The sequence below is a fragment of the Periplaneta americana genome, chromosome 15 (assembly GCF_040183065.1).
Source record: "Periplaneta americana isolate PAMFEO1 chromosome 15, P.americana_PAMFEO1_priV1, whole genome shotgun sequence".
NCBI classification, from domain to species: Eukaryota; Metazoa; Arthropoda; class Insecta; order Blattodea; family Blattidae; genus Periplaneta; species Periplaneta americana.
In genome coordinates, this window is record NC_091131.1 from 169,379,166 (window position 1) to 169,393,828 (window position 14,663).

Consider the following 14,663-nt stretch of genomic DNA (forward strand, 5'->3'; position numbering starts at 1 on the left):
AAAATAACCACTGAATTGCATTTAAGAAGGCTATAAGGATACTTGAAAATTCTTACTGTAATCTTTGACAGGGTCTTCATCACCCAGAAAGAAGGGTCGTATTATTAGGATTCACGGTCATATCCTCATACGCGGTTAAAGTCAAGCCATACTCCGCCCTCAGCATCCTCCCCTGCCCACTTAATTCACTGCTAGAAAAAACCGTTTGCTGTAAGATATTTGGATGGTTCCTCAGAAATTATTTCTGAGCTGTGCAGTGGCGACAACTCACGACAGAACGTGGAAGCTTAAATAAAATTAGTACGTCAGCTGCGTTGAAGATGAAAATATGTAATTAAAATGTTTTCTGTCCCCAGAGGCACGAAATTAAACTGTAGGATCATTCTCATATCCTTCATGGAGGAATCGCCACTGTGTGAGTTATACCACTACACCGGTAGTGGTGCGGCGATTCCAGGTTCTACTGGAAAATCTTTGAAATAAAATTATGTCACTTCACAAGTTAATAGCTAACACCTTATGGATGAGAACCTAGCTGTAACAAAAAATGAATACAGTAAAACCTCGTTAATCCGGACTAATTGGGGGATAAGTTGACCGGTTTAAGTAAAATAACCTAAAAGAACAGTAGAAAGTGCATTAAAACTCCGTTTATAGCAATAAAACACGTTTATTATAGTTTAAGTGCATAGGCCTCAATACACGTTATAGCACAGTAAAATATAAATAAAATATAAATATAAAATATATACATCTGTACCAAAAATCGGAGGATTCTTGATGTAACTGCACATTAATTTGGTTCAGTACGTGACACTACTGTATTTGATACCTGGCTTCAGTGTGCGAAGTTGGAAAACAATGAATATCCAATTATTGTTTATATAGTATTAAAAATCCCAGTAGAGAGATTATTTGAAGTTTGGAAGAGGAGATGTCCTGTCCTGGCACTAGAAATGAGGGCGAAAATTCCTCAATATTGGCGACCATTGTAGCGACAGCAGTTCTGCACAACATAGCCAGTGAGGTGGCAGATGTGCCTGTGGAGCCGGTCGTTACATGGAAATGCAGAAAGAACAGCATTAATGAACACAGTGTTCTGCAGGCAGTAATTATATTTTTCATACCTTTATTTATTTATGTACTTTTTTACATTACAGTATTAATTATAACCTAATTATGTATGAGAAAAGTTGTAAAAATCACTGCAAGAAATACCGGTACTGAAATAATAATACTGAATACTGTGTATGTAATTATTGATTCAAAATAGTCAAGTAATAATTTATTTAACTAGCTAGCTAGTGAGTAAAAATTAAAATTATAAAACAAAAATGTTTCTAGCCACTACCGTAAGAGGCAGGCTCGTGTACGGTGTGGTCTTAGTCAGTAATGTAACATTAAATTTACAAGGACAGTTTACTAAATAAGTAACTTAATTCAGGCCATTAAATAACACACAAGAGCAAAAAAAAAAAAAAAAGAAAAAGAAGAAGAAGAAGAAAGAGAGAAACAGAAAAAAAGCATTTAATATAAGTTGACAATCGGACAGAAGCCAGTGATATTCAATAAAAACATGGATATAGTCGACAGAAGTAAAAGGTAAAAAAAATACACACATTTTTTTAATATTATATATCATGAATAATTTTATAATTCTCTTTTTTAAAAGCTTCAGTTTTTAAATAATTCAAATTTAGAAAATGGTTTGTAATTTAATTATAAGTATTGAGCCGAAACTATCACCATGTTCAAGAGCTGCACTTGTATGACATTTAGGCTCAGTTAATGGGAAAGTAGACTTTTGTCTTCGAGTACGATATTCATGTCGATTAGATTTAAGTTGTATTTGATTTCTGTGGTAGTAAGTTAGTAAACTATATTTATAAGCCTCTTCATTAGTTAATACTTCAAAATCTGTATAAATTAAATTTTTTGGGTAATCCATATTTTTGTTAGACAAATTTTTATTAATTTTCTGTGTAATAAAATATTATTCTCAATGCCTCCTTAGTGATAAAATTTCGAAGGATTATGATTTAATAAATTGTCTTTCTTATACTTGTACACATAAAATCAAATTGTTTATCCCAACGTAAATGTTTACCTATAATAATTCCTAAATATTTGACTTGTGTGGAAGGTGTTAGATTTGGCCAATTACAATCATTATTTGTTAATTCATTACAAGTAATATTATGTATTACTAAGTGATAATTATTCATAGGTGGAGGTAAACCTTCAGTTGTTAAAGAAAATTGAACATAAGTAATCTTATTAGTATTTAAGGACAGGAGATTGAAGTCAAGCCAATTTTTCACCACGTTAATTCCATTGCTAGCATTTAAATAAGTGTCATCCCAATTTTCCCCATTAAATGTTAGTACAGTATTATCTGCAAAAGAAAATATATTACGACCTTATTTCTTTAGAACTATTTTCAACAAATTATTAATAAGTATTAATTCGTATATATAATAAATAAGATTGGTTCTAATACTGTAACTTGTGAAATTCCAATATCGATCAATTTATAATTGTCAGTTATAACTTTTTGATATCTATTTTCTAAATATGAACGAAAAGGATTGAGTACAACTCCTCTAATACCAGTAGTGCGTGACCGATCCTATTGGCTCCAAGGACAAGGAAACGGTATCTGGGGGAACAGGGGGGAATAGGGTAGGGTGGGGTTAGTTGAATAAAGGGGCTAGTAGGATCAATTTAAGCATTTGGCATACTGCGCACAAACTGTTGCACATACAGGCACCCATTACCATTGAGAACTTGTACAGATCAGTTGGCCGTGTTGTTCAAGCGTTTTTAAGTCATTACATACATTTTTCAAGCTTCAGGAGAACTTCAAAGACGTATAGGTAAGCGCCATTTGCTTTGTTTTTAATGCCATACAATCTTTAAACGTTAGTAAATAAGGCTTAGTGTTAAAATTATGTAGTTATTCCTCTAACCTATCTGTTGTCAAGTAACATACTACTACATTCGTTCTTTTACGGTACAACTAGCGCATTCTGTTACGAAACGTAGGAACTACGTGAGTTATACGTAAATCCAAAGGATGGGGTGAGTTGATTCATTTTTACTGGGGCTATCTGAATCATATGAAAAATATGATAAAGAAAAATGTAAACAGACAAAAGCAAGCTAATTCTCATCTGACATCCTCTGGAAATATTGAGAAAACCAGAGCGAAGAGAAAGTTACAATTAGAGAAGAGCACACCTGTTAAGGAATCAAGAAACTAATCCACAAAAGGCAAGAAGATATTTTGCAAAAAAAAAAAAAAAAAAAAAAAAAAAAAAAAAAAAAAAAAAAAAAAAAAGTAAAAGCCAGCAGTTCAGATGAAGAATCATCACAAGAAACGACTGAAGATGACAATGAACTATGTGGTTTTTGTGGGGTCAATTATTTTGATAAGAATTTGTTCACAAAAGGTGACTGGATAAGATGCCAGTCATGCAAAACCTGATGCCATGAAATGTGCGTAGGAGCAGACGGAAGAAAACAATTTACTTGTGGAAAATGTGTTTAGTTCGCCTATATTATAAGTAGTTTCATGTTCTGAGTTTATAATATTTTATATTATTATGATTTTATTAGTTTATAACATTGTGGGTTTGCATTTCAGTACAATGTTGCAACAAAACATGTAATCCAAATAGCCCCACTAGTGATCCAAATTACCCCACCTTTTATGAAAAATCGATGTTTTGACATGTTCTATAATAGCTTGTTTATCTTGGAATATACTCGCGTATGAAAACTAAATTTGCTATTTCTTAATAGAAAACACCTCACTGCAATGTAAAATGATGTTCCAATTTTGAAAATGGGAATTCTATAGCTGTGAATTGAGACTGAAGTAAAATTGATTCAAGTAGCCCCACCCTACCCTATAAGGTACACATATTAACTGACTAGTACAAAGGATGCAGGATTTAAAGCCACTCAGATGAAGCTTACAGCAAATACAATAGGCCAGTAATATTAATTTCATAATCTCATTACCTCTATCGTAATTGATTCATAATTTTCATCAGTCACTACGTACCGTCCCTGGATTTTACATTTCAATGCAGAGAAAATCTCTGATATCCAACTGGTATAATTCACTTTATTGTATAGCACTGGGTCAGTCACTAACAACTATTACTATATGTGTAATAAGCAAACAATTAGTTGTCACACAATTAGAACGGAGAAGTTCATTTGTCTCTTCGACACAGTTATAGTTATATACTAGCTAAGTATATAAGTAAGTAAATAAGGAAATAAGTAAGTAAATAAGTAAATTAGTAAGTTATTAAATAAGTAAATAAATAAATAGCCTAACTAATAAGTAAATAAATAAATAAATAAATAAATAAATAAATAAGTAAATAAATAAATAAAGTTAAACGCTACTGAGAAAGTCACGTCCGTACAGAATACTAACGTCGGCACATTCGGCGGAATAGAAAATTTCGTGTCTCTCCCAGCAAGAAGAAGTGTAAGTTCAAATCACAATCATTTATCCTTGATATTAGATCTAATTACATAGGCTGTATACAATAATTGAGGACTCAATACGGTAAACGATTAAAGTGTCTCAAACAAAAAAAAAAGCGTGGGAATCTTGCCAAACAGTATTTTTCCATATTTCTGGCACTTTCATCGTTCACCATTTCCACATATTTTATTAAGAAACATATTTTATTGCACTGAAATAATAGCCTATAGGCCTAACTTATAGGCGTTCTGTATATTGGTAGGATTAGGCTAATGTATAGTCTAATTGTTATGAAAAAATAATGAGCATTAGGGATAAATGAATTAGGACCTAGTCTACATCCTCAGATTTCTTCCACAAATTTTTGTTATTTTACTTTTTGAAAAGTTTATTTTAAATTATTAGGCCTACAATTTTGTATTTTGTATTAGACATAAAAATTTTGTATTAGGCTACTGTAAAAAAATAACAGAAACCCCTTAAAACCAAACACGACAAAATTTGGATAAAGGATGTAAGAAAATCTCGATTTTTTTTAAATTTAAACTCTGAAAATTTAAATAGAGAATTTAGTAATGATCGGGAAATCACAGTTAAGGTTTCAGCTCTAAGCATTTCAAACGTTCAATTGCTTCCCCTGAAAAATGTATTCCAAATGATATCAATCATTCTTGCAGTGGACTCTTCAAGTTCAATGACACCTTCATAGAGTGCAACATCTGACTGTACTTTTAGTTTTCGTTTCATCCGAATTCGCGCATTATAGTGGCAGATATTGTTACTAATAGAAAGAAGTGTTGAATAGTTCCTGTTGACGTGGTGGTTGTGTAGACGTGTGTATACAAAGACGGAAAGAAAATGTTGTTCATTACCTACGTTTGTTTGTGCATTAAATATCAAAAGCTGAGATTCCATATTATAAGGTAAGCCATTTATATAATTAATATTTTCTGTTAATAACTCATCAGGCCTTAGCTCGTTTTATGTTCTTCTTAGCAAAAAATGTCTTCTCCAGGGTAGTGTGAATTAACCATTTTCCTTTATAGTGATACATTGCTGCTGTCTTTGAACAAGAATATATACTCGATGGTAAAATCTAAGAATAGGGACGTATGAGGGATTTTTACAGTCTTCAATGCAGCACTGTGTGTGTGTGGTGTGTTGCAGATATGCCAATGGAACGAGGACATTATTCTGAAAATATTCCAAAGTTTATTTGCGGGCTGCGGTTGGGAGTGTTTTGAAAGATAGATGGTCGTCTTATGAGGCTTCTAAGAAGTACAATGTGCCCTTTAACAACGTAAAGAGGTTTCAGTATGCATCCTCAGAACCCGATGACGTTGTCATTCCCAAGAAAGGACGGCCCCTAGCTCTAACCGTTGAGGAAGAGCAAAAACTGGTGATATATGTAATCAAAATGCAAGAACTTGGGTTTGGGCTATCGGCAAAAGAAATTACAAGATAACCCTTCACTTAATTAATAAGAGTGGTCGGAAAAATCCATTCAATTCTTTTTTGTTTTGCTTGCATTTTGTGCTTACGATGTTTAGTGACTTCTTGTCCCAGTAAATTAAGTCTTATAAACCTTGTACCACTGTTTTATTTTGAAATATTTACTTTTTAATCCTATTCCTAATTACCCCTGTACTATTGCCAATTTATCCTGATGAAGTATCAAATCTGGAAACATGTAAATTGTTATTTATTAGTGTGTTCTCTCTAAAGTAATTTAGATTTGTAGAATTTTCTTTCAGAGGTTTATTGGGATTTAATGTTTAAACACATTCCATAATAGAGGAACATTTAATTTCAGAATATGTAACTACAAACTGTGTCAAAATACAAAATATTGCCAAATTAGACGAGTCTCCCCTAAGAAAAACTGGAAGTTTTAAAAATCAATCACACAATAAAATAAGAACAAGCCGGCCGCCCCTTTCAACTACAAATGGCATCACGCCTAGCAGAGGCACTTCCAGCGTTCCCCAGTGTCACTCGACTGAGATAGGCCTATTCATCATTAGGGAAATCTTACGACAAAAATTAAGACTAAACCGGATGCATCTGGCACATTCCACGTTTATGAGGTTACAAAGCACGACACATAGGTAAGCCTACTATCGTTTGACGCAAAGAAACAGAAATTGACATTGTGACACTCATCGTTTACCATATTCAGTCCTCAATTACTCGACGATGAAGCCTATCTCGTTTATATGTGGAAATACATAGGCCAGTGATGTCAAAGCAAGCGCATTTTTCTGACCTTGACCCGTGCGCGGGCAGCAAGCGCTGAGTATGGAAAGAGGAAGGGTTGTGTCTATGAAGAGGCAACCTGTTGGATTAAGAAAACAGTGGTGCACAAACTTCAAACGGAACGTGAAATTTTATGTCGTTATTTTTATATGGCTTCTTTCTGTTTTATATTATCTAATAGGCCTATTGTCTGTAAAACAAAAGTACTAACACTGATTTCTTAATATTGCACTTGTGTTTTAAATCTTAATAACATAATAGAGAGTTAAGAAGGAATATTCACTTAAATTCCATAGTAGTATAATATTATACTGTATTAAGTGGATGAAACACATCATTCATAAAGAAAGTGATATTCCAAAGAAAGAGATTGAGTATGACCTGATAAGTTCGAATTTATATTGATAGTATTTTTAGCCTTAAAAAGTAATCAATAAACTAATCAAAACAATATTACAATACAAAGCAAAGTTACCTAGGTACTGTATCTGTTTTAAGTGTAACTAATGTTAAATAACAAAACTCTTATCGCATTATACTTTTAAGGTGATATTTGTGAGCAACTTCCTATCATTAAATTATTTTCTCGAAATCTGCTGAAGCTATAGAGCTGATATTTTTACAACGCATGTGCACGTATCTTTTGCTTATGATGTAACAGTAGTTGCTTTGTTAATTCATTTCCTTACAAACAATTTCCATGCGAATATTTTCAAAATTTTCAATACACTATCTTCAGTAATACGTATATACGGCATATTAGATTTACGAAAACATTCTGTAAGGCTACTAAATAAATAGGCCTATTCCTGACAATTTCACTTTTCTATACGAAAAGTTGAGAAAATATTCCTTTTGAATAATAAAATAAAAGTTGTGAAAAATGAGCATTAAAATTAAAACTTACATTCTTATAATGCACTTATAAAATAGTAGGGGTGGGACAAGGATATCAATAGGAAGTAAAGTGAAGTGAAGTGAGGGGAGGATATAAGTGTGGGGGTCAGTAGTGGGGAAGTGGGGAAATATAGATGGATAGGCCGGTGAAGGAGAGTTGACAAGATACATTTAAAGAGAACATAAGTGAAAGAGACGGAAGTAAGTTATGACTTGCATAAATTTGCTATGTAATAAAGTGGATGGCACTGTATACAAATATGTGAAGCGCCATCTCACCGGAAGAAAGTGCTTAATGACAAATATATATCATATCATATCATATATCATATCTTATCATAATGCACTTATACTTCTCAGGCAAATCTAAAAATTAACATGAATACAGTTTTAATAAGTTCTCTTCCCTTTATCTATTGAATCAGTGCTGGCCATTCCTGAATATAGCTCGACCAAGCTGCATATATACGAGGGGGATCCAGGAAATAACGACCATTTTGTTGTAATAATTAAAAAAAAATATATTTATTTGAAAAAACAAAGTCTGTTACATAACTGAAGCTACCTTTACTTCTCTACATAATCACCATCTACATTTAAACATTTGTCGTATCTGTTCACTAGCTTTAGAATTCCCATGTTATACTCCTCTGCCGCCAGTTCATTAAGCCAGGTGTTCACTGTCTTCTTCAACTCTTCATCACTTCCAAAACGCGTACCACCTAGAAAGTCTTTCAGCTTAGTGAAAAGGTGAAAATCGCTAGGAGCAAGGTCTGGACTATAGGGCGGATGATCAAAGATTTCCCAACCGAATTGATCCAGTAATTCTCGAGTTGAAGCAGCAGTGTGCGGGCGGGCACAGATTTTGTGGTAGCCAAGATGTTGCGATAGAATTTCACTAAGCAAAGAACGAGAAATGTCAGGAAAGGCAATATGCAATTCGTCGAGTGATGTGCGCCTGTCTTGCAAGATTCTGTCGTTCACTTTGGTCTTCAGGTCTTCTGTGATGAATGATGGGCGTCCGGGTCGAGTTTCATCGTGGACATTTGTTCGACCATTGTTGAACATTTCGCATCATTTTCTCACATTTCTTTCATTCATTACAGTATCACCATACACTTCTTTCAATTGCCGGTAAATTTCTGCAGGTTTCAAATGTCAGGCATTCAAAAATCGAATCACACTCCTCACCTCACAGTCGGCGGGATTATCAATCACGTCGTTCATTTTGAAGGAACACAAAATGCACAATGGCGGCTTGTTGCAACCAGTACTCACAACATTATGAGAACACATGTTAAGGAAGCCAGTTGATCTTCAAACAAGGGAGGGGAGTCAGCTGCGCGGCGGGTATGCGCGAACGGTCGTTATTTCCATGATCCCCCTCGTACCACCTTTTTCGTCTGTCTCTTTCCTTTCCGCTGTAAAGCGCTCAGGCTCTCCTGGGCTTTAAAGCGCGCGCTTGCTCCTGTGGGCTTAATTGACATGCCTGACATAGGCTATTAGTATTATTGTCTTTAATCCCTGATCACAGACGTGTGTTTTTTTAGAAACTTAATTAAACATGTTTCATTACAGTTTGTAATACTACATGTCCTGGTTTACATCTGTATTGCCTGGGTTGCATATTAAGTTGAATTCCAGTTGTGTTAAGTTGATGATTGATAAGCTGCCATAGGCCTATACCTGATTATTGACTAATTACAATATAAGCTTCTATATTGCCGCTATTTGTAAGGAATCCCTGAGTTTAGTAATGTTGTGTTTTGTACAATTTGGCTTTTACTTCTTAAAAAAATCCTATTCTGTCTTACCTAAATCTACGTTTATGTATTTACAATATGTACAGATATATGCTGATTACTACTCTGTGTTCTATTCTACTTTAATTTTTTTGTAAAGTCAATTGAATTCACAAATTTTCAAAAGTCTTTTAAGAATCTTTTTGTTTGGTCTCTTCTATCTGGTGGTCAAATTCCTCTCTTGGTTATTATGTTTCTCCGCAGTGTTTGCCTTTCCATGTATTTGGAGCATTCGAACAGAAGATGGTAAACGGTTTGATCTCTACCTTCACAGGGCACGTTGCATCTGGTGATATGTGGAATCTATAGAAGTAGGCCCTCATTTTTCCGTGTCCTGTGAACATGGTCGTGAGTCCCGATGTAATTGGGATTTTCGTAATTAGTCCCTCTGCGATGCTTGGAAAGTATTCCTTTGTTTCGGCTCCGTTGTTTGTAGCTCGTTCCCAACTCCTCATGCTCTCTTCTCGTAGTATCTTCAGTACTTCGGTCTTTGTGTGTGTGCGTGCGTGCCTCTGTGTGTGTGCGTGCGCGTGATCAAGGCTTTAACGTGGAAAAATTATCTTTCTTGATTTTTACCCTACAAAGACTTTTAGGATTTTCTCTAAGTTTAACAAGCTCCAGATAATTTTCATATCCAATGGACAGAATAAAATCATGAAACTGTTGAAACCTTCTTGCTGCATTTATTGATCTCAAATAATTTTATTCCAGTACTCGTAACGTTTGATTTTCCTCATTACTTTTTTAATATGCCAATAAAAATCTGTGTTTTTATTATTAAGAACATTTATTTTCTGAAATGTTGAGAGCGTGCAGTTCAGTATGTGCTGTAAGTTCATGGTTGAAGTACAGCATAAGCCCCAATTCCGAAGAGATACGCTGACAAAGACTTATGTCCAGTTATTAGTCTGAAGATATCCGTTGCTCTTCATGGAGAATTACGAAACACAGTTTGATTTTTTTTTAAATTTCGCACCACGAGTTATATTTACTAACTTTATTGTTAAGCGTATTCAGGGGGCAGGCATACCGATGCTCAGTTTGGTCAGCTACTGCGCATTGCGTCATGTGGAACACACTTCACTGCAAGTGAGACCGCTTGCCGCTTAATCGCCACAACACGAGTTATTGTTTCGGGATCAAGTAATAAAAGACATCTGATGATGCCATTGTTCTGTTTGGTTCTGCAGCGTAGGGAATGCTATTGAGAGAGATGTCGGTCAAAATAAATAAATACATTCTCAAAACAGTTAAAGAATATGAAACTGTTTAATAAGGAAGAAATAGTATTGCACTAAACTTTAAATATTAAACATCAAGTTAATATATATATATATATATATATATATATATATATATATATATATATATATATATATATATATAATGAACATTGCCTACGATTATTTCAACTATACATTCTTTTGTATTTTCAGTTTACAAAATTCAACATACTATACTAAATTTAGAAAATTGCTCCATAATTGAAGACCTCCCCGGAAGAACGATTAACATCAAATCTTTAAAATATGTGGTTTAGGTGGGAAGAGTAATTTTGAAGATTTCATATTTATAACAATTAATTATTGCATTCAATAACTGAATAAACTTGTATGCTTGATTAGTCGAATTGTTTTGCTAGTAATTATAATAAAATATGCCCCTGATAGTAGGCTTATGTTTCTTTCTTCTGAAAAATTATAGTTTTGTTGGTTACATCCCGGCAGGTCTTCAACTGTACATTTACGTGACAATTTTCCTCATCTTATTTCTCTGTCTTCTTTTCTCTTCATTCAGATTTTGTGCTACCCTATTAAGATGCCGCACTCGTATGTATATCCTTCTTGTAACAAAACATCTGACAGCTTCGCGCGGTATTTTTTCATCTACTGCTTCCATTATTTTGTCTGTCACGATATTAAAAATATTTTGTGACTTACAATAATAAGTGCCATGAATGTCTTTGAAAATGTTCTCACCTACTATCATAGCATTCACAAAATTGTGAGGCTTTCGTTAAATTCCCTCTGGAAAGGGAATCAATCCAAGTGTTCCCTTTAGTGGGATTAATTTCGCAAAGTTCGGGATGCTTTCCTCTCAATCGATGGGCAACATAACCTGCGAGATAATTCAGGCCTTCCCGACTTGCTATGTCGCCGTTAAAAATCCGTGAATCACAGAGTTCGGGAATATCCGCTACATCGGAAGTAGCTTCATCTATTGCAGCTGATCCCAAGCTAATGGTAAGTCTGAACTCTTTCTCAAGCAATACATTTTCATTTGCCCCTTCCTGGTGTGAAGAACGTCCTTGTATATCTGTAACTAAACAGGTTTCCTCAACTCTTTCGTCTACATTACGTTTTGTGGAGAAAACCGCTGCCGAATGTTTGCCCATCACATAATTTCTCATTCGATATTTAAATTCTACAGGTGTTGGATGGGTGTTTTGATGTCCCATGCCTCTTATATAAGAAAAAAGCACTCTAGTACATCTTGATTTAATTTGACAGTAGTTATGTAGCGGACTGAATATTTTTGGCTTAGATATTCACACAAGTCTTTTAGGGATTTGACACTCATAAGAATACCCTGCTGAAACGGTAATTTCATTCTAAGTCCCCTGGCTCTTATCGTTTCTATTATGTCGCTCATTTTATTTAAGATACTGTCTTGCTCATATTTGTGCACACCGTATGCACTTAAAAGTACAGTCGAATTAAAAACATCGAACCAATCGTTAACAGATTTAATAAAATTTGCCGTGGGAATGGCGTCACCAGTAATGAGATTATTTTCCTGTGCATAAATTAGAGCCTTTGAAACAGTATTAGAAAATAGTTGTGCTGCTGTTTTTACCTTTTGCCTTTCAGACCCTACTACATCTAAATATTTTTGTGAAAGCTTGGACAGTAGTGTAAGTTCAGATGTTGATTTATCAATCAGTTGTTGCACAAAACTTTTGTCTATAATGTCACCATTGGAAGTAATGAAGCCTTTGTCTAAGAAATGGTTTCTTACTAATTTCAGGAGATGTGGAATATCGGCGAATACAAACACTTTTGTGGTGTTGTCATACGGGTTGAGAAAGTGCGTGTTTTCAGAATTTACGCCCGTTTTTTCCACAGTGCTCCATTCGTCCCACCCATGTCACAACAGCTACCGTATGAAACCCACTTTCTTCAAGCCTTATGATAACATCACAAAGAATGTTTTCAGTCATCGGCTGATCAAAACTATAATAAATCGGCTGCTTTCAATTACCAAATAAGCCACGAGCCATGATAACCAGTGCATATTTATGAGGACCTACTATCTGACCTAGTTTTCTATCTACACAAATTGTATTATTTATTTTCATGTCATCAAACGAAATAACTGTTGTTTTTTTAAACTTGTCTAGATCTTTACCTTTTGCTTTCATTAAGGAAATAACATCATTCAAAATTCCATTATCACAATTAAAATTTTGGGCCCATTTCCTTAAAGTGATTATGTCCGGTAACGGATATTTAAGTTGATTGCGTAAATATCGGTATGCCTTTGCACTAACACATTTCAATGAAATTGCGGAAGCGATGTCTTCTGCTGACCAATGAACTTTTCTTTTCCTCCCCAAGACGCAACTGATTTGGCCCGGAGTAAAAAAATTTGAGAGTACTTCTTTTATCTCGTTTTGATTCGAATTGGCTGCTTCTAGTTGCTCCCTTAATGAACATTTTTCTTTTTCAACCATTTCAGACTTGATTAAAACTTCCGTTAATTTAGCTTCAAGCTGCTGGACTCGCTCCTGCAATTGTTTAACTGTTTCCTGAGAAAATGGTTGAGGTTCATTTGATGAGACAGATTCATAATTTGTGTCACTTAGCTGTGCATTTGAGGATGGTCTGAAATAAAAGAAAAGCAGCCTATATAATTTGGAAGTGTGTTAAAAACTATGCAGGCCTAATTACCAATTAAAAGTAAACTTAATTTTTCATTACACTGTTTTAACAATTTGAATGTATTACTTATCACTGCATTGAAAATAAACTGTAGCTTGTGACAAAATGAAGAAAAAATAGAAGGGAAAGTGAATGTTTTGTTGCTTGAGCTAAATATGACAAAATACTATACAGTATAAAGTTTTTAAAAAACAAAAATATTTGTGTGTACTTTCTGCTTACAATTAACTTTTAAATTAAATGTATGTTTATTAGGATATCTTACTCTGCTTGGTTGGCTTGTTGAAACAGTTCCCGCACGAGATTTTTTTTACTTCTTTTGTTTACCCTATCTTCCCTTTCAGTGTTTTTGATGACTGAAGTTGTCGGAAGATTCAAAGTAGGAAGTGCATCTTTCTTTAATTTTCTCACTTTAATGGGGGAGTACTTTAGAAGTTTTTCTTGTAGTATGAATCCTCATCAAAATGAATGGAACATATTCGAGCTGTAACAGAATTAATTCTTAAGTTCGCAATGCAATGGAAACCGTACAATTGAATCAATATCCTAAATATTTTGTTTCAATTACCTGTTTTGACGTTAATTTTATCTGCTCTCTTGCACAAAAATGTCCACATTTTGGCAGTCTTCGTTTCTAGGGAAACGAAAAAACTTAACACCTTCTTTCCCCGCAGTATTCCTCCTTCCATTGTTACAACCAAACACTGAACAATGCGACATAACAGTTCAAAGTTAACTGCTTGGCACAAACAAAATCAGCCACTCGCATCTGCCCTCGTAGGAATAGCACTGCCGAATGCTTTGTTCCCTCGGCAGCCACATCAGCCACATGTGTTCCAAATGACGTCATGCGCTTAGGAGGAAATGCGCACACCTTTACCATCTCTTCTTAGTACCATGTGTCAGCCTGTTATGGGCCATCTTCAGAACTCTGAAACTAGTTAACCAGGTACTGTAATATTTAACACGTGAAAGATATATAATACATATTCCTAAAGTTTTCCATTGTAGATGGTAAATCAGATAATCATCTCACAGCAATGAAAATTAGTATATACATTCATTATTGTTGTAGAAGTTTATTGAAATATTAATTTTGTCGGTATTTATTTTATGTAATTTTTATGTTACTTTTTTATAGTTGTAACACTTTCGCATTAAAATATCCAGACAAAACTTCTCAGATATAACTGTATTACATAATATTTTATTATTTGCAACAGGTTTTTCCTTATATGACTATGTAATAAGCTCAGATAA

The 14,663-nt window shown here is 34.2% G+C and overlaps 1 long non-coding RNA gene across 1 annotated transcript; it reads right to left on the minus strand.

Moving 5' to 3' along the window:
* Window positions 1–13,188: 13,188 nt before the first annotated feature.
* On the minus strand, window positions 13,189–14,259 carry LOC138715690 (uncharacterized). The gene is made up of 3 exons (XR_011336546.1): window positions 13,972–14,259; window positions 13,669–13,887; window positions 13,189–13,346 (listed from the first exon to the last, which is right to left on the minus strand). It is a non-coding gene; the product is annotated as an uncharacterized lncRNA (long non-coding RNA).
* Window positions 14,260–14,663: the final 404 nt, after the last annotated feature.